The sequence below is a fragment of the Mizuhopecten yessoensis genome, unplaced genomic scaffold (assembly GCF_002113885.1).
Source record: "Mizuhopecten yessoensis strain PY_sf001 unplaced genomic scaffold, ASM211388v2 scaffold4977, whole genome shotgun sequence".
NCBI classification, from domain to species: Eukaryota; Metazoa; Mollusca; class Bivalvia; order Pectinida; family Pectinidae; genus Mizuhopecten; species Mizuhopecten yessoensis.
Genome location: NW_018405816.1, coordinates 421,020 through 440,188, shown reverse-complemented (window position 1 = coordinate 440,188; position 19,169 = coordinate 421,020). Strand labels below are relative to the sequence as shown.

The 19,169-nt window shown below is 39.5% G+C and overlaps 1 protein-coding gene across 2 annotated transcripts in view; it reads left to right on the top strand.

Moving 5' to 3' along the window:
- LOC110450084 (pleckstrin homology domain-containing family H member 1-like) overlaps nucleotides 1–19,169 on the top strand; it is a 250,357-nt gene that overhangs the window by 11,840 nt on the left and 219,348 nt on the right. The window contains exon 1 of one of the 2 annotated variants that reach the window (XM_021497336.1): nucleotides 13,162–13,250. The exons of the other annotated variant lie outside the window; for it this stretch is intronic. The gene's annotated coding sequence lies outside the window, so the exon portion shown is untranslated. Of the gene's footprint in view, nucleotides 1–13,161; nucleotides 13,251–19,169 lie in introns of those variants that run through there. 2 annotated transcript variants of the gene reach the window in all.

Genomic DNA, 19,169 nt, shown 5'->3' with positions numbered 1-19,169 from the left:
ACCAGCCTGTGGCAGCACTAATATGACAGCTGGCTGATGGTTAGGTGTTTATGGTACAGTGGGACGTGGAGCAGACTACTACAAGCCTGTGGCAGCACCAATATGACAGCTGACTGATGGTTATAGGTGTTTATGGTACAGTGGGACATGGAGCAGACTACTAACCAGCCTGTGGCAGCACTAATATGACAGCTGACTGATGGTTAGGTGTTTATGGTACAGTGGGACGTGGAGCAGACTACTAACCAGCCTGTGGCAGCACTAATATGACAGCTGACTGATGGTTAGGAGAATTTCTCATTGATCTATCAGCATCCAGTCACTATTAGGTTTAACAAGTTAGCATCAGGTGACATTTGCCTGTCTGTATATTCCCCACAGTTTCTAGGCCTCTAGGGTAATGTGTCTCCCTACAGCACTGACCTATAGTTTCTAGGCCTCTAGGGTAATGTGTCTCCCTACAGCACTGACCTATAGTTTCTAGGCCTCTAGGGTAATGTGTCTCCCTACAGCACTGACCTATAGTTTCTAGGCCTCTAGGGTAATGTGTCTCCCTACAGCACTGACCTATAGTTTCTAGGCCTCTAGGGTAATGTGTCTCCCTACAGCACTGACCTATAGTTTCTAGGCCTCTAGGGTAATGTGTCTCCCTACAGCACTGACCTATAGTTTCTAGGCCTCTAGGGTAATGTGTCTCCCTACAGCACTGACCTATAGTTTCTAGGCCTCTAGGGTAATGTGTCTCCCTACAGCACTGACCTATAGTTTCTAGGCCTCTAGGGTAATGTGTCTCCCTACAGCACTGACCTATAGTTTCTAGGCCTCTAGGGTAATGTGTCTCCCTACAGCACTGACCTATAGTTTCTAGGCCTCTAGGGTAATGTGTCTCCCTACAGCACTGACCTATAGTTTCTAGGCCTCTAGGGTAATGTGTCTCCCTACAGCACTGACCTATAGTTTCTAGGCCTCTAGGGTAATGTGTCTCCCTACAGCACTGACCTATAGTTTCTAGGCCTCTAGGGTAATGTGTCTCCCTACAGCACTGACCTATAGTTTCTAGGCCTCTAGGGTAATGTGTCTCCCTACAGCACTGACCTATAGTTTCTAGGCCTCTAGGGTAATGTGTCTCCCTACAGCACTGACCTATAGTTTCTAGGCCTCTAGGGTAATGTGTCTCCCTACAGCACTGACCTATCTCATTTCAGAGGTAGATGTAGAAGACTTCGATCCTAATACAGATGTTTCCACTAAACTGTTTCCTTGTGTGATTTGTTAAAGAAACAGATGGAGGTCAAACTAAAGATGTTTGCTAATCAAGGCTAAATTCAAGTATTTTTTCTAATTGTAACTAAAGTCTTGTGACTAATGTCAAACTGAAGTTTTGTTGCGGTCTGCATTTCCTCTGATGCAATGCCCTATATATATTAATCACAGTGTATCCTTGTCTGTCTGACTGTCCGTCCTCACTTCCATTTCAAGAGATTATCTCAGAAACTGAAAGACTAATCTTTCTTGAATTTGACAAGGGGATACACTGTGAAATATAGATGTGCAATAGGGTGTCATATATTTTCTAAGGTCAAAGTCTAAATTCCTAATCTCAGTATGCAAAGGTCTAATCTTTTTGGGACTTGACATGGGGATACACTTTGATATGTTGATATGCAGTAGGAAATTAAAGGGTTTTTAATGTCAAGGTTACTGTTACTAAAAATAGACAGGGGGTGGGGTCAATATTATAGTTAATCAGGTCAAAGTTGTGAATCAAGTCAGACTAGGGGCCACAATGGCCAAGTGGTTAAGGCGTCTGACTATCTACAGTATAATCACTGGATGCCACCACTGGGTCAGGGTTTTAGACCTACGTGTGGCAGTCGCCAGGTACTGGCTGCTGGTCGGTGTCTTTTTACTCTCACACCAAAATCTAGCACATCCTTAGAATACCATAACTTTGAATAAAAGATCAAAAAAAGCCACAAACAAATAAACTGAGTCAAAGTAAAATCATGTAAATCAAGGTCAAACTGATGTCATGGTTATCAAGGTCAAACTAAGGTCATGTTACAAATGTAAAGTTTGTTTTGCAGATCAAGAACAAGCTATACGGTGATATTGATAATCAAGGTCAAACTGCAGTCATGTTCTTTATGGTCAAATTTAATTACTGGTAATATTCATTTTTGGTTAACCTAAGCTATTTCTCATCATGGTTGAATAACGTAGCTTTCACCGGATTAGTAGATATCTGCTCATCACCTACAATGTTAGCAGAGTTAGACGGTCTGCCTGTTTTTAATCACATCATGAAGACCTGTTTCTCTGTCCCCAGTTTGATTTACTATGGCCGTCAAATACAGTAAAGCATGGCCTAGATTCTGAAGATTTATTGATTGAAAATAGAAGTCTTATTATTTCATATGTACATCTATAATTTAGGAGGAAAGACAGTTTGAGAACAACTATATAAATACTTTGGGAGTCGTTGCTTTGAATGTCTTTTCTTCCTGTTAGCTTTGTTTCCCAAATGTTGCCTATAGATTTAATTGATGAACACTTGGATGTGTGATCAAGTGGGTGCTATTTCAGTATTGACAGTAAATATCTATGTAAAAAATCAGTTGTAGATAGTTTTGATTTTGAGAACGAATCTCCTTGTGAACTAACACAGATATTATTCTCTTGGGATGATTTTGACTTGACTATAAATCAGCTTGTCAGATGTTTGTTTTACACTTGATTATTTATTAGAGATCCTGACAAAAATAAACAATCGTAATTTGATAGGTAGAAGAATTATATTCAAGATTTCTTAAGTTACGATGTAATTAAAAAAGTAATTCTCAGCAAGTGGTCTTGAGCATTGAAAAAATAATTAAGACAGATTATCATTGTTCCTGTGATTTTTCTTCTAGATTTTATTGAGAAATGAATAAAATATCAAATAACATAAATTGTCTAGTTTAAATTTTGAAGAGTCGGCGTGTCACCTAATACCAAGTTTTCGGTCCTCGGTATGGCACCAGACATCAGCTGTGTCAGTATGACTCGGGCTATATAGTTAGAGCCAGAGGATACCCAAGTTGTTTGAGATAACTGATTCAACTGTGTTTCTGGGAGGTAAATATTAACAAGATTTCCTGGTTTGGATGACATTTTAACACTTTGTAATCACCATTAAAATAGTCAACAGACAGTCTGATTGTCAGATTAATTATGTGCCTTAATTGATCCTCCCCAGGCCTTTACTTATAATTAACAGCTGTATGATGGTTCAGAATATAGGTCAAGGTCAAGGTATAGGTATAGGTCATGTCCAATTACTAATTATTAACATGTTACAGTGGGTGATATCCAGTGTTTTTGACAGTGTTATCATTAGTACCAATCATTTGTATTCAAATACCAGTATCTGGATCATAACATTTTGATAACTAGATTTTGAAGTTAAAAGTCAAATATTGTTAAGGTATAAAGAGCTAGGAATGAAAATAACACAGTCTATCTACTCTAGATCTGATAACACTGACAGACATAACTGTAGCTGCAATAACGTAGCTTTCTGATGACGAGAGATTTTGTTTATATATTGCGTAGTCAGAGCTACTACATTATGTAAGCGGTCCTATGCCAACTAATGGAGCAAACTCAAAAGTGCTAATCTGAAAGATTACATATAATTCACGCTTCATATGAGTAAAATATTATCAGAATATTGTATAATTGTTGAAAAAACTAAATCCTTTTATACCAATGAAAAAAACTCTTTCACAAAATTAGCCAAGTCCGTCTTGGTGAAAAAAATTAGAAACGACCACCATGACAGACTATGTGTGATGTTATCTCAATTATCCTTTCTATATATGGCCTCCATGGCCAAATAGTTTACTAAAATTTCCGTATTTGGTCATGACACCCATATTTAGACGTCTGACCTATATCGGAAGAGAGACGAACTTTCCAACATGGCGGTCAATTCAGATTTCGATTGCGTTGCTACGTTAACTTGATAATGTAACGACATTTTAGGCAGAGTTTAACTTCAAGTTGTGTAGGATATCAACAGAAACAGTTGATACTTCAACCCTATTTATGGATGTGGACTAACGTGCTGTTAATTAATTCTAAAATTGCCCCGGTGTGATTCACACGGGGCTTGCTCCGTTACAAGGCTTGGGATTTAATACCCGGTCGCCGGGGCAGAGGAGGCTGGGTATTAATATTAGTACTAACATAACTGCTGAATTGTGGTAACATCTATGATTGTTAATAGAACTTGTTTCATAATTCTTGTAATTTATATCAGTCTTTATTAACAAGTTGTTGTGAGCTATGTATGAACGATTCTTACTATTTTGTAATAAGAGAAGGCCACAAATTATTTTAACACTACATAATGAATATATTTATGGTATTAAGTCTTTGAAATAACACGCACAAATTGTAAAAATGGCCTGCTAGAAGCCAATGCCTGCTGTTGTTAGATTTCCATCCCAGCGCTGCATCGGTACAATGGGTAATTTCTGCATTTGAAATTTGTGGTCAACGAGCTAGTAATTGAGAATTGAGAGCCACACTACTATAATAGAGTGAAATACTTCCTTCCCCTGTTGTTTTATTATGTCCGTCATGTACATGGGCATTGGTTCAATTCCAATCTCTTCACAGTATAGTACGTTCTTTGGTCATGCATGAAATTTCGCTAATATAGCAGAATTTCCAAGTAGAGTGTTGAAATCCCATGTTAATACCTCTCGGTCAAGGTCACGAGGCAATACCGTACAATGAGGCTAGATTCTGCATAACGATACACGCCGCTTCCATCACATGTCACGTCAGCATCATACATTGTATCAATTATGGATGACAAGTGTTATACATGGAACAAATTACTCAAGTGTTTTTTCTCTATCTCTAAGACTAGAGAATACTATATCTGTATGTCCCTTGTTTGCTTCCCTGCGCCTCCCTCTAATCGTTCGTTCCAGCGGGTCCCACAGGTCCCTGTAACTTTTCACAGAGACCAGAATATGGCAGAATCATTTGGTCAGGCATGGAATTTGTTAATTGGGTGGAATTTTTATTAACCACAGTTGTCATTTGTTATTAACCACAGTTGTCATTTGTTCCAATCCTACCACCGTTATTGGTTACATCCTCAAGTCTTGTTCAGCAAACTATAGATTGGAACATTTTGAATACTAGCAGTAACGACTGAATGTATAATGAGGGGGATCTGTCAATGTGATGTCAGAAACATGATACATAAACGGCATAATACAGATGTAACACTAGTGGGGGGGACTTCAGTGCTAGGAAGCCGGTACAGTTTTTATTCTCGCAGAAAGATTAGGTAGGGAATTGGCACAATTAAAAGATTTTCTTGGCGATATATATGGAATTTACACTATTGATTAGAAAGCATTCTACTGTAATACACCCACTACATCTTCAGTGCCCATTTCACTGACAAAATTGGTGAAGTCTGATAGTGATCGTATCGCTCCGTGTTCTACAGATAACAACCCTCTACCGCCTAATAGCATGTATACGGTTTTAGTGTCTTTATTTCACTGCAGATCATACAAACTTTATTAGGTTCTTTGTTTCAGTATCGTGTTTTATGAATGTTGTATCGTTCGGCATGCAGTTTTGTTTGACAATATTTTATCTGTAACAGCAGAAAGCTGGCTGTCTTCAAGGTCATGTGGTGTCGTTTGTACACTGTAGAGGTCAAACATGAACATAGTGCTGGGTTTAATGTCTCAAATATATCATCAGTGATTGAATGGAAGTTATATAGCTATTTAAACCAGAAACTTATAATATAGTATATGTATAAAGGTATTTGTCACAGTAAACACAACATCAAAAATGCACTCCAGGATGAGTATCGGTCAAAGGTCAAACTTGTATTATGGGAAGCATTTAGGTCAAAGGTCGAGGTAAACGGGTCAAAGGTCATAATTGTATTACAGGAAGCATTTAGGTCAAAGGTAAAAATTGTAATCCAGGAGGTATATGGGTCGATGGTAAAAATTGTATTCTGAGAGGCGTTTGGGTTAAATGTCAAAATTTGCACTGCATGAGGTATATGGGGTGAAAGATAAAAATTTATACTTAGTAATTCATAGTCTGGTCAGTAACATATTATAATGGGAAAAAAAATCATTTTTTTTCTTAAAGGCTAAGGTAGCTGAGAACTGTAGGAAACAAATGCTTATTAAATGTATGTTTCATATTAGATCTTATAATATTACATCTTATTCATCTGGGATACGATCGCAACACTTAAGACTTAAGAGGGGCTTTTATGGGGAACAATACGGTAATATACTTTAGTAATAAAAACACTACCAGAGATATGAACACATTGCTGACATGCTCCACTGCATATCATGGATGTATTGTCTCATGCATATTCATGAGGAGCGTGGCTGTGGCTAGGTGAGTATAGACAGTATCACATCTGTACCTGTCCATCAGGATTCATCAGAGCATCGCACTGTGTGTCACCATGGATATAGGTCATTGTCTCCTGCCTCTATAACTCACACAAATCATTTACATGTATGCTGTTGTCTTTTAGTCACACATGTGTCATTTCATTTCCCTGACAAGTTGTGTATAATCCATGTGTTGTACCTGGACTGGAAGTAGCAGGAAGTTTCAGTACTGTTTAAGGCTTATAAGCTCCAGAATACTCCCTATGTGGTTTTAATGAAGAACATTGTAATGGTGAGTTTATCTTACTTAATAGCAGTGGACTGTACTCATTAAAGGGTATTTAACTGTGGAGTGTATTTATTAGACGTAATAATGGGTACAGATGACATGGGAGATAAAGACATGAAAAGTCACATTATAAAATGAGGTAAGCAGGCTAAGACTGACCATTCTAATTTTTAGATTGGTCATCTCATGATTAAATGTTGTGGTTGGTTGGTGAAGTGGAAAGCAAACTTGACTTTCACAAAGACAACTGTGGTTCAATTCAATGATTGGATGTGAAATGGTACCAGGGGCCACCTGCACAACCCTGCAAGGTTTTGCCAGGCACTTTGGTTTACTTGCTCATTGAGACACCCTGCTTGCTTCTATCGGGGCCAACTAATATCAAGTTTAAAAAAATAAACCCTGTAAAAGGTTATTAATTAAAAAAGGTTGAGATTCTCTGGCCATCCCAGCAGGAACATTGAGATGAGCCATCCAAACATATATAATTTACCATCATCAACAGAAGAAATGTTGACAATGCCATCCAAACATAGAAAAGGATGACTGGCCATCCAAACATAAAAAAGGATGACAATGCCATCCAAACATAGAAAAGGATGACTGTCCATCCAAACATAGAAAAGGATGACAATGCCATCCAAACATAAAAAAGGATGACAATGCCATCCAAACATAGAAAAGGATGACTGGCCAGGCATTCAAACATAGAAAAGGATGACTGGTCATCCAAGCATAGAAAAGGATGACATATGCATTGTCGTTCCAAGCATAGAAAAGGTTGACTTTGGCCATCCAAGCATAGAAAAGGATGACATTGTCGTTCCAAGCATAGAAAAGGTTGACTTTGGCCATCCAAGCATAGCAGATGAAAATGAGCCTATAGACACTCCCAACAGGCCATGCATTCAAACATAGAAAAGGATGACTGGTCATCCAAGCATAGAAAAGGATGACATATGCATTGTCGTTCCAAGCATAGAAAAGGTTGACTTTGGCCATCCAAGCATAGAAAAGGATGACATTGTCGTTCCAAGCATAGAAAAGGTTGACTTTGGCCATCCAAGCATAGCAGATGAAAATGAGCCTATAGACACTCCCAACAGATGAAAATGAGGGATGACTGGCCATCCAAGCATAGAAAAGGATGACTGGCCATCCAAACATAGGAAAGGATGACTTGCCATCCAAGCATAGAAAAGGATGACTGGCCATCCAAGCATAGAAAAGGATGACTGGCCATCCAAACATAGAAAAGGATGACTGGCCATGCATTCAAACATAGAAAAGGATGACTGGTCATCCAAGCATAGAAAAGGATGACATTGTCGTTCCAAGCATAGAAAAGGTTGACTTTGGCCATCCAAGCATAGAAAAGGTTGACTTTGGCCATCCAAGCATAGCAGATGAAAATGAGCCTATAGACACTCCCAACAGATGAAAATAAGCCTATAGACACTCTCAACAGATGAAAATGAACCTATAGACACTCTCAACAGATGAAAATGAGCCTATAGACACTCTCAACAGATGAAAATGAGCCTATAGACACTCTCAACAGATGAAAATGAGCCTATAGACACTCTCAACAGATGAAAATGAGCCTATAGACACTCTCAACAGATGAAAATGAGCCTATAGACACTCTCAACAGATGAAAATGAGCCTATAGACACTCTCAACAGATGAAAATGAGCCTATAGACACTCTCAACAGATGAAAATGAGCCTATAGACACTCTCAACAGATGAAAATGAGCCTATAGACACTCTCAACAGATGAAAATAAGCCTATAGACACTCTCAACAGATAAAAATGAGCCTATAGACACTCTCAACAGATGAAAATGAGCCTATAGATACTCCCAACAGATGAAAATGAGCCTACAGACACTCTCAACAGATGAAAATGAGTCTATAAACACTCTCAACAGATGAAAATGAGCCTATAAACACTCTCAACAGATGAAAATGAGCCTAAAAGGATGACTGGCCATCCAAGCATAGAAAAGGTTGCTTTTGGCCATCCTAGCATTGAAAAGGATGACTGGCCATCCAAACAAAGAAAAGGATGACTGGCCATCCAAGCATAGAAAAGGTTGCTTTTGGCCATCCTAGCATTGAAAAGGATGACTGGCCATCCAAACAAAGAAAAGGATGACTGGCCATCCAAGCATAGAAAAGGTTGCTTTTGGCCATCCTAGCATTGAAAAGGATGACTGGCCATCCAAACATAGAAAAGGATGACCGGCCATCCAAGCATAGAAAAGGTTGCTTTTGGCCATCCTAGCATTGAAAAGGATGACTGGCCATCCAAACAAAGAAAAGGATGACTGGCCATCCAAGCATAGAAAAGGTTGCTTTTGGCCATCCTAGCATTGAAAAGGATGACTGGCCATCCAAACAAAGAAAAGGATGACTGGCCATCCAAGCATAGAAAAGGTTGCTTTTGGCCATCCTAGCATTGAAAAGGATGACTGGCCATCCAAACATAGAAAAGGATGACCGGCCATCCAAGCATAGAAAAGGTTGCTTTTGGCCATCCTAGCATTGAAAAGGATGACTGGCCATCCAAACAAAGAAAAGGATGACTGGCCATCCAAGCATAGAAAAGGATGACATATGCATTGTCGTTCCAAGCATAGAAAAGGTTGACTTTGGCCATCCAAGCAGAGCAGATGAAAATGAGCCTATAGACACTATCAACAGATAAAAATGAGCCTATAGCCACTCTCAACAGATGAAAATGAGCCTACAGACACTCCCAACAGATGAAAATGAGCCTATAGATACTCCCAACAGATGAAAATGAGCCTACAGACACTCTCAACAGATGAAAATGAACCTATAGACACTCTCAACAGATGAAAATGAGCCTATAGACACTCCCAACAGATAAACAGTTGTTGTAGACAATGAAACAAAATGAGAAATGGTTGACCTTTGTGACATTGACTATTGAATTAAAGAAAGACTCAGATATTAACCTCGCCAATTTATCTACAGCAAGTCATTTAGCATGCCCGTTTCAATGTAGTAATGTTCATTTTACTAGAAAATATCACATTCAAAAATGTCTTACTAGTACAGGCCCAATGTACCTGTTGTAGGACAAGCCTATGTAAACACTTACAGGTGGTTTCCTTTAGATTTCTGTGACTTAGTGTGTGATTTTATAGCTGTTACATTCACTCGGACAGTTTTGTGTTCCTGCCTCAACGTTAGCGACATGACTGTGTCCTATGTCACCCTACTCATGCTTGGTCAAACTGGTAGCCACCATGCTGGAATGTTAGTTTAATACTTGTCTGCATACTGGGATGAAGTCAAATGATAACACTTACATCAATCTTTACTTATTCATCCATTGATTAAGGGCAGCCTATACTGCAAAAAATATTTTTACTGGATGTAAAATAATATGCACTGTTGATGTTGTTCATTATAAATTTTTGAAAATCATAAACATTGAAATATAATATCTTCACTTTCTGTTCTTACAAAATCATTGCTTCATTTCAAAATATATTGCCTTACAGTCAAAATGTTGATTTATCCAAAGGAATACTAAATAAAATTGGCCAAACATTCTGGTCCCAGTCCTGTCCAGTGTGGCCAAACATTCTGGTCCCAGTCCTGTCCAGTGTGGCCAAACATTCTGGTCCCTGAGTCCTGTCCAGTGTGGCCAAACATTCTGGACCCAGTCCTGTCCAGTGGGAACAAACATTCTGGTCCCAGTCCTGTCCAGTGGGGACAAACATTCTGGTCCCTGAGTCCTGTCCAGTGTGGCCAAACATTCTGGTCCCAGTCCTGTCCAGTGTGGCCAAACATTCTGGTCCCAGTCCTGTCCAGTGTGGCCAAACATTTTTGTCCCAGTCCTGTCCAGTGTGGCCAAACATTCTGGTCCCAGTCCTGTCCAGTGTGGCCAAACATTCTGATCCCAGTCCTGTCCAGTGTGGTCCCAGTCCTGTCCAGTGTGGTCTCAGTCCTGTCCAGTGTGGCCAAACATTCTGGTCCCAGTCTTGTCCAGTGGGGACAAAGGATACGTTACTAAAACCACCTTAGAATTGCATAATTTTGTTTCCACAGGTAGTATACTGGCTTAAAGATTACTCGGTTTACAGAAAGAATGGCTACATTAGGACCTACATTGAAACTGAAAGTCTGTTTTTGGTAGATACCCTGTAATAATGATACAGCCATTAGCTGATGAGACACTAGGTAGATTCCCAGTCATTATGATACAGCCATTAGTTGAGACAGGTTTCACTAGGTAGATTCCCAGTCATAATGATACAGCCATTAGCTGAGACAGGTTTCACTAGGTAGATTCCCAGTCATTATGATACAGCCATTAGCTGAGACAGGTTTAACTAGCACTGGGCTGGACATTATAACAGTTGGCATTGCTTCCTCAATAGATGAAGGCAAATTTTTCTGTTGATGTCTGTGATTATCAGTTTCAGTGATCAAGAATGTATATATAACATATTTTATAAGATGTTATTGTCCACATACCAGATTTTATGGGTCTACTGTTGCCAGCAGTGGGAAGACATGTTTGTCTGTACACTGGAATTCTGTTAAAATGTTGGATTGAGATGAAATGATTTTACGTTTTGCTCTGGTCAAGTTCCAGTTTATAAGTTTTATCGGAGTGTTTGTGTCAGGTTTACAATTTTTTGTTGTGTAGACTTGATATTCAATGACTTAATGCTGTTTCATAGGCCCTATTCATGAGCATCTGGTAAGTTATCAACACATGTAGAATGCTAAAAAGAGAAGTTAGAGAAGCATAACAGAAGGCCTTCTCAATTTTTTTATAACACTTACAGACTGTTAGGAGCATGTTTCATGGTTATTTTAAGGAATGAAAGTATAAGTGATTGTAACCCATTTTGAATTGAAAGGTATTAGAAAAAATATATTTAAATTGAGGCTATGAAAGGGAAACAACTCTGCAAATATTGAAAAAACAGAATCTCCCGTTAATCTGGTTAACTTTACATATTAGTGGGTAACTGTTACAAAGCCATGTTTATAAATATATTTTAGAATTTACATCTCAGAACATTATCTTACGTATGACATCATCTATTACAAAGGCAGGGTAGTCTAATGGTAGGACGCCGGGCTCGTGACCGAAGGGTTGCGTGTTCGAGTCACGGCACGGCACTGTGTTGTATCTTTGAGCAAGATACTTTACTCCACTTGTTCCAGTCTACTCAGATGTAAATGAGTACGTGGTTTGGCAGCGCTAGAATTGTAGAATGCTAGCTGTGAGCACCGAAATGGCAGCACCGGGTGTATGCTCCCCAGGGAGTTGAGAAATATTGGCTGGTCGCAAAGGTCCTATAACCACAGATAATAATTTGTGAACTGCTTTAAGACGATCTTTGTAAGAACCTCAAATTATCATTGATATTAATTATCTTTCCTAAAGATAATTTGATATCTATATAGATACATGTCACAAGAATAACATTGATATCACATATTTACTCTAGTAGATGTAGGTATATACTGACAATTTATTGCTATAAAAACTGGGCTGTTAAAGACATGCTACACACGGTTGCTGTCAGAAGTTTTTGAGGTACCTTTCAAACTGACTTTCATTGATCAATCACAACAGTTTTGTACATGCGTGTTATCTTTTTTGAAATTATAAGTTAATTAAGTTATTTGGTTATGATATTTATGGTACCGATTGGAATTTTGAGGATATTTACGGTATTACCTTTTTTTTTCATGGTAATTTATGGTACTATGGCTTTAGAATATTAGATTTTTTTTGGATATTTATGGTATAAAAATTGATCAGATGTATAGAGGCAGATCAAACTTGGAATATATATTTACAGTACAGAGTGACCCCTGAGAGGTTGTTGGCAGCCTATGTGAGTAGTTGGGCTTTCTTTGATCAGTGCTACATATAAGATCTACTTGGCTGAATTACAAACATCACTAGAGTCTCATCATTCACGTTAACCTATACTAGCTCTATACCAGCTCTGTACTGGAGCATTACTATGGATTCTACCAACATTACACACATACCATTACAGAATAAACAAAAAATGTATAAAATGTTAAAATGTCTTTAATTTCTTGAAACCTAAAGATGGACAGTCGATTGAATCATAGTCTTAACTGGCATTTGAAGCTAACCATACTTTTTGTTGTGGTGTACATCTCACTTGTTTTGGCCTCCTCCTCCTTTGTAGAATAGACAGCCCCTTACTGGCCTTCTCCCCCCTTTACTACACATATAAAGCTGACAATACTTTGTGTTGTGCTGTAGTATAATAGACAGCCTCTCACTGATCTTCTCCTTTTTACTACACATATAAAGCTGACAATACTTTTTGTTGTGCTGTAGTATAATAAACAGCCTCTCACTGGCCTCCTCCCCCTTTTTACTACACATTCCTACTATACTATACACACAGTGCACATCTCCTGTGGTAGTGGTGGTGCTGGGCCTGAATGGCTGGTAGGGGTGGAGGAACCAGTTAGGTAGGTACTACTGATATATGTTAATGCATCTGGCAGATGGTCTGTGGTCAGCCTCTGTAGCCGGATAAACACTGTACCCAAACATGAGTGTGTTGAGGAATGCTAATCAAGTTGGCAGTGTATTGGGATTAAACTCTAGGTAAGTATATGTGTTTACATGTTGACCGGGCTATCTCCATCCCTTAGATTGTGTCCCATATTTCATCCATAAGGTTGTGTTTGTGTTCTCTATCTTGGTGAAAAGTTGGGATTAGCTGTCATCTTTGAGAAGTGATGAATGAGATCTGTGGAGGATTTGTGGTGAGAAAATGGTTATGTATGTATGTGGTTAGACATATATTGTAATTGTTGATACTACTAAGACGAGGTTGTACATATATTGTAATTGTTGATACTACTAAGACGAGGTTGTACATATATTGTAATTGTTGATACTACTAAGACGAGGTTGTACATATATTGTAATTGTTGATACTACTAAGACGAGGTTGTACATATATTGTAATTGTTGATACTACTAAGACGAGGTTGTACATATATTGTAATTGTTGATACTACTAAGACGAGGTTGTACATATATTGTAATTGTTGATACTACTAAGACGAGGTTGTACATATATTGTAATTGTTGATACTACTAAGACGAGGTTGTACATATATTGTAATTGTTGATACTACTAAGACGAGGTTGTACATATATTGTAATTGTTGATACTACTAAGACGAGGTTGTACATATATTGTAATTGTTGATACTACTAAGACGAGGTTGTACATATATTGTAATTGTTGATACTACTAAGACGAGGTTGTACATGTATTGTAATTGTTGATACTAGACGAGGTTGTACATATATTGTAATTGACAGTTGTGTGGTTAGAAACACCTGCATAACAACACGACTACTGCAATATGGCCGGGAAACCATTCTATGAGATAAAATTGTACCACCATATTCTGCTCATTGTCAATGTTCTTGAGACGCTGTATGCTGATGGACAAGCCTGACCAAAGCTACCTGGTTAGAGAATATCAGATACATATTATATGTAATTCGTGATGGGATGGAATAGGCTGTTTAAGTAGGATCACCCATTTATTCCAGAGATGGTCTCGTCAGATTAGACATCAAACTGACCACATAGGGTTGATATTGAAATATGGATATGTTGGTCATTATAATAGAATGTATATGAGAGAGGGTTTAACTGGGTATCAGTCCCAGGAAATACCTAAAGGACGGGTGGGTCAGTAGTTGGCTATCAGCTGATTAGGGAGGTGGAGAGGTATAGCTGGTTTATAGCTGATGGGGTAGAAAGGTAACTGGGTACTAGCTAATTGGGGGTCAGCTTATTAATTCAGGTATGGTAGGATGGTGGGGTAGTTTGGAGCTCAGCTGAGGGGGATGGGGTATATGTCGGGTTAAGATTGATCTACAATGATGTATGTTTAAGTGTACTGGAGATGAGCCTGCTGCTCAGCTATGTTATGTGATATACATAAATAGAGCTGACAGGTATGTTTGTTTATCTCTGTATTTCCCTCATTGTGTCTGACTATAATATACTAGTGACCTGGGGTATATAGTGTATATACAGGTGACCTGGGGTATATAGTGTATATACAGGTGATCTACATGTGATGTAGTAGTGTTAAATACAGGAAGCTAATTGCTGGAGCATGTAATATATTACAAAGTCATAAATGTAATATGTTACATATATTTGTATAAATAAGTCATATCTGAGGGCGTACCCTTATAACACTAGTGTAGATATCTAGCTGGGGATCCCAGGACACTACTATACTGAGGGCGTACCTGGGGAAGTCCTAACAGACCACTACGGGTCAAGCTGCTGCCTGGAACAGGTTGATTAACATTGTTGTTCGTGGTTGACATTCCACTGCATTTGATCCCGACTAGATAAACAACACAGGAAGAAGGTAGATGCACATGTTACAGTACAGTGAGGTACAGTAGTAGGTGATCTTATATCTATGGTACTTAGGCCAACATAATACCACATAGCCTAACAGATCCATATATATAGTCCCACACAGTTAATTCACAGACTCCAACTACTTTTCAGAGTACACCTGTCCACACAGCCCATACTCAAAGCCCCTCACAGACCAATAGATCCCTGCACAGGTTAGTAGTGTACCAAGTCTACGGAGACCTGTACTGTTCAATGTCCACAGATGTCCATAGAAACACTAAGAACCACAAAGCCCACTGCAGAACCCATACAGACCAGACAAACCAATAGATCCCCGCACAGGTTAGTAGTGTACCAAGTCTACGGAGACCTGTACTGTTCAATGTCCACAGATGTCCATAGAAACACTAAGAACCACAAAGCCCACTGCAGAACCCATACAGACCAGAAAGACCAATAGATCCCCGCACAGGTTAGTAGTGTACCAAGTCTACTGAGACCTGTACTGTTCAGTGTCCACAGATGTCCATAGAAACACTAAGAACCACAAAGCCCACTGCAGAACCCATACAGACCAGACGGACCAACAGATCCCCACACAGGTTAGTAGTGTACCAAGTCTACGGAGACCTGTACTGTTCAATGTCCACAGATGTCCATAGAAACACTAAGAACCACACAGCCCACTGCAGAACCCATACAGACCAGACGGACCAACAGATCCCCACACAGAACACTATCCTGGAGAGCTCACATAAGATCACAGAACCAAACACAGGTCATTGTCATAAGTACCACAACCAAAGGAAACCCAGGTACGCTGCTTAGTTTCCACAGGCCTATATTCCACAGAGCCCCACACAGCCTTCCACAGGCCTATATTCCGCAGAGCCCCACACAGCCTTCCACAGGCCAAAATGCCTCGCCACAGAGCCCCACACAGAGCCCCACACAACCTTCGACAGGCCCACGTGTCACACCACAGAGCCCCACACAGCCTTCCGCAGTCCAAAATGCCTCACCACAGAGCCCCAAACCACCATCCAAAGGCCCACATGTCTCACCACAGAGCCCCACACAACCTTCCACAGGCCCACATGTCACACCACAGAGCCCACACAACCTTCCACAGGCCCACATGCCACGCTACAGAGCCCCACACCACCTTCCACAGGCCAAAATGCCTCACCAAAGAGCCCCACACCACCTTCCACAGGCCCACATGTAATGTAACATCACACATCCTCCCATAGACATGCCACAGAGCTCCACACAGTATTCAAGAGGCCCACTTGCCACAGCCCCACACAGCCCTTCCACAAGCCCACATGCCACATAGCCCTTCCAAAAACCCACATGCCATACCACAGAGCCCTACACAGCCCTTCCACAAGCCCACTTGCCACAGCCCCACACAGCCCTTCTACAAGCCCACATGCCCCTTCCACAAGCCCATATGCCATACCACAGAGCCCTACACAGCCCTTCCACAAGCCCACTTGCCACAGCCCCACACAGCCCTTCTTCAAGCCCACATGCCACATGGCTCTTCCACAAGCCCATATTCCATACCACAGAGCCCCACACAGCCCTTCCACAAGCCCACTTGCCACAGAGCCCCACACAGCCCTTTTACAAGCCCACATGCCACACCACAGAGCCCCACACTACCTTCCACATACCCATGCACCATGGTGGCAACCCACACAGGTTTCCACAGGACCAGATGCTTGGAGCCCTAGACAACCTCAGTTGAGAACAGTGTTTATTTTGGCTAGTGATACATACATGTTTGTGTTGGTTTAGCATGTACTCTGTTTTGTATTTATTACAGGTGTTATGTTGTGTATTTATGTAAATACGATCCTATACTTTCAGATCTATATGTATTTGTTTAAAATTCTGTCTGCTATCATTATTACAGTACTTATTCCAAAAAGTGCAGCCCCACAACCTAGAGCCAGTTTGTAGGCAATTTTTGTTGATAATAGATTGTTTCAAAATGAGAAACGTGGATTATAGTTGGTTTTAGTTGTTTTAAACACTAAAATATTAACATACGTTTTTGAATATAAATCATAATTGAGTAAGCACCGTGATGTGGGACTGAAGTTGACCTGCACACTAAATATATATGCTAACATCCTGGCCATCAAGACTGATTTAGTATAAGTTGAAATAACTTGTTTCATAATTTTGTAAAATAAATTTATTTTATATTATTATAGTTGAGCCTTAATTTATGAAGGCCACATCTCTGGTAGGTTGTCTACTTCATTATAAATGGCTCATATACATCGGAAAATAAACCTTAAGAATCCTGTATGGGCTGTGGACTGGAGTAGAACAATGTTACAAAATCAGCAATCTCAAATCTCAAAACCACACAACATCAATCATTTGTCATTAAGTTTAACTAATTTGTGATGTGCTCTGGATCAAGGTGTCTGACCATCTAGATCACTAGTCCTCCACCACTGGGTCATGGGTTCAAGGCCTATGTTGGCCAGGTGCTGCAGNCTGTTAATGGACATAAAGCACAAACAAACCGACTTTTCTCCAACCTACAGCATCGATCACCTGTCGGTAAATATATTTCTGTTATATACTGGACTTGCATGGGCGCAACCTTTAGAGTAACTATTTCCATCATGTTATTGCCGATTACTAAGGAATGGAAAACTTAAAAACTACCACAACTAAGAGAAGCGGGCTTTGAATTCAGCTTTTCATTCAGACTTAACTTTACATTTTGATAGAAATCTTCAACACGTGTTTGAGCATGCATGACGATATCACACAGAAACACTGCCTTTCATGTTTCTAGAGCTCATTTTTTTTGGAATGTTTAGAAATATGTATTGCGTAGAAATGGGTAAAGGATATATACATGGCTGTATTCTTGTATTGAAGTATTGTTTATTGGAGGCCTTGCTTCCTGATAAACTGGTTTTATAAACGTTTCGTCCTCTGATCAAATACGTTTCAAGCTTGTGACGATGAGTAAAACAAAAAAAAGCAGTAAGTATATGAAATATTTGCGTGCTTTAGATCACCACTATGATATAAACATCTTGGTATGACTATCTAAATGTATGTAAACTTTCAGTCAGGCCTTCCCAGAAATGTACAGAGATGGTTTTTGTTTGGTTACTTTAAATCACTTCATTTTCATGAATACTTATTCTATAAGTTTGTAGTTACACTTACAGGACCGATTCCCAAGGATTTGTAAACAAAAATTGAACCATATTTTTTCAGTTGTACCTGAATAAACATTTCCAAGCAATTTTATTCATAGTCTTTTTTCATGAATCTGCATGAAAATATATGCCTTGCAAAATATAAGTAATGTCAATGTGTTGTTAAATGGATTCGTGATAGATACAAGAGTGCTCTGTCCTTTTACTTCACATCAGTGATCCCTTTAGTTTGGAGGAATGTCATGATTGACTCGAACACAGTGAGCCAGTTGACTTTGTCAAAGGTAAATCTGAAAAAGACTCTGAGACTGGCTTTAGTCTGCAGACTTAGATACTGTACTTCTGGTATGACCAAGTGTAGGCTTTCCTCAATTTTGACTCCAAGGCCGTTCAAACCATATGAGCTAACAAACTCTGGGTCTGATAAAACTGTACTCGTCAATAGACTCTTTGGACAGGTAAAACTGTAGGACAAAATAAGTTCAAAGATTGGTAAAGCATTTGAGCCAATAGGTTAAGAGACAGGTCCCCCCCCCCCCCTCAATTTTTTTTTTTTATCACAGATACCATAGCTGTATGGAGTTACAGGGTTTGCTCAACATCACAAGTGTGTGTAAGGATGTCCTGTTCTTTTCCTTTACACTACGTATACTGACTTTTTGTAGTGTAAGGGATGACACAGGTGTGTAACGATCTCCTCCTCACCACTACAGTGTTAGAGACGACACAGGTGTGTAACGATCTCCTCCTCACCTGTACAGTGTTAGAGATGACAC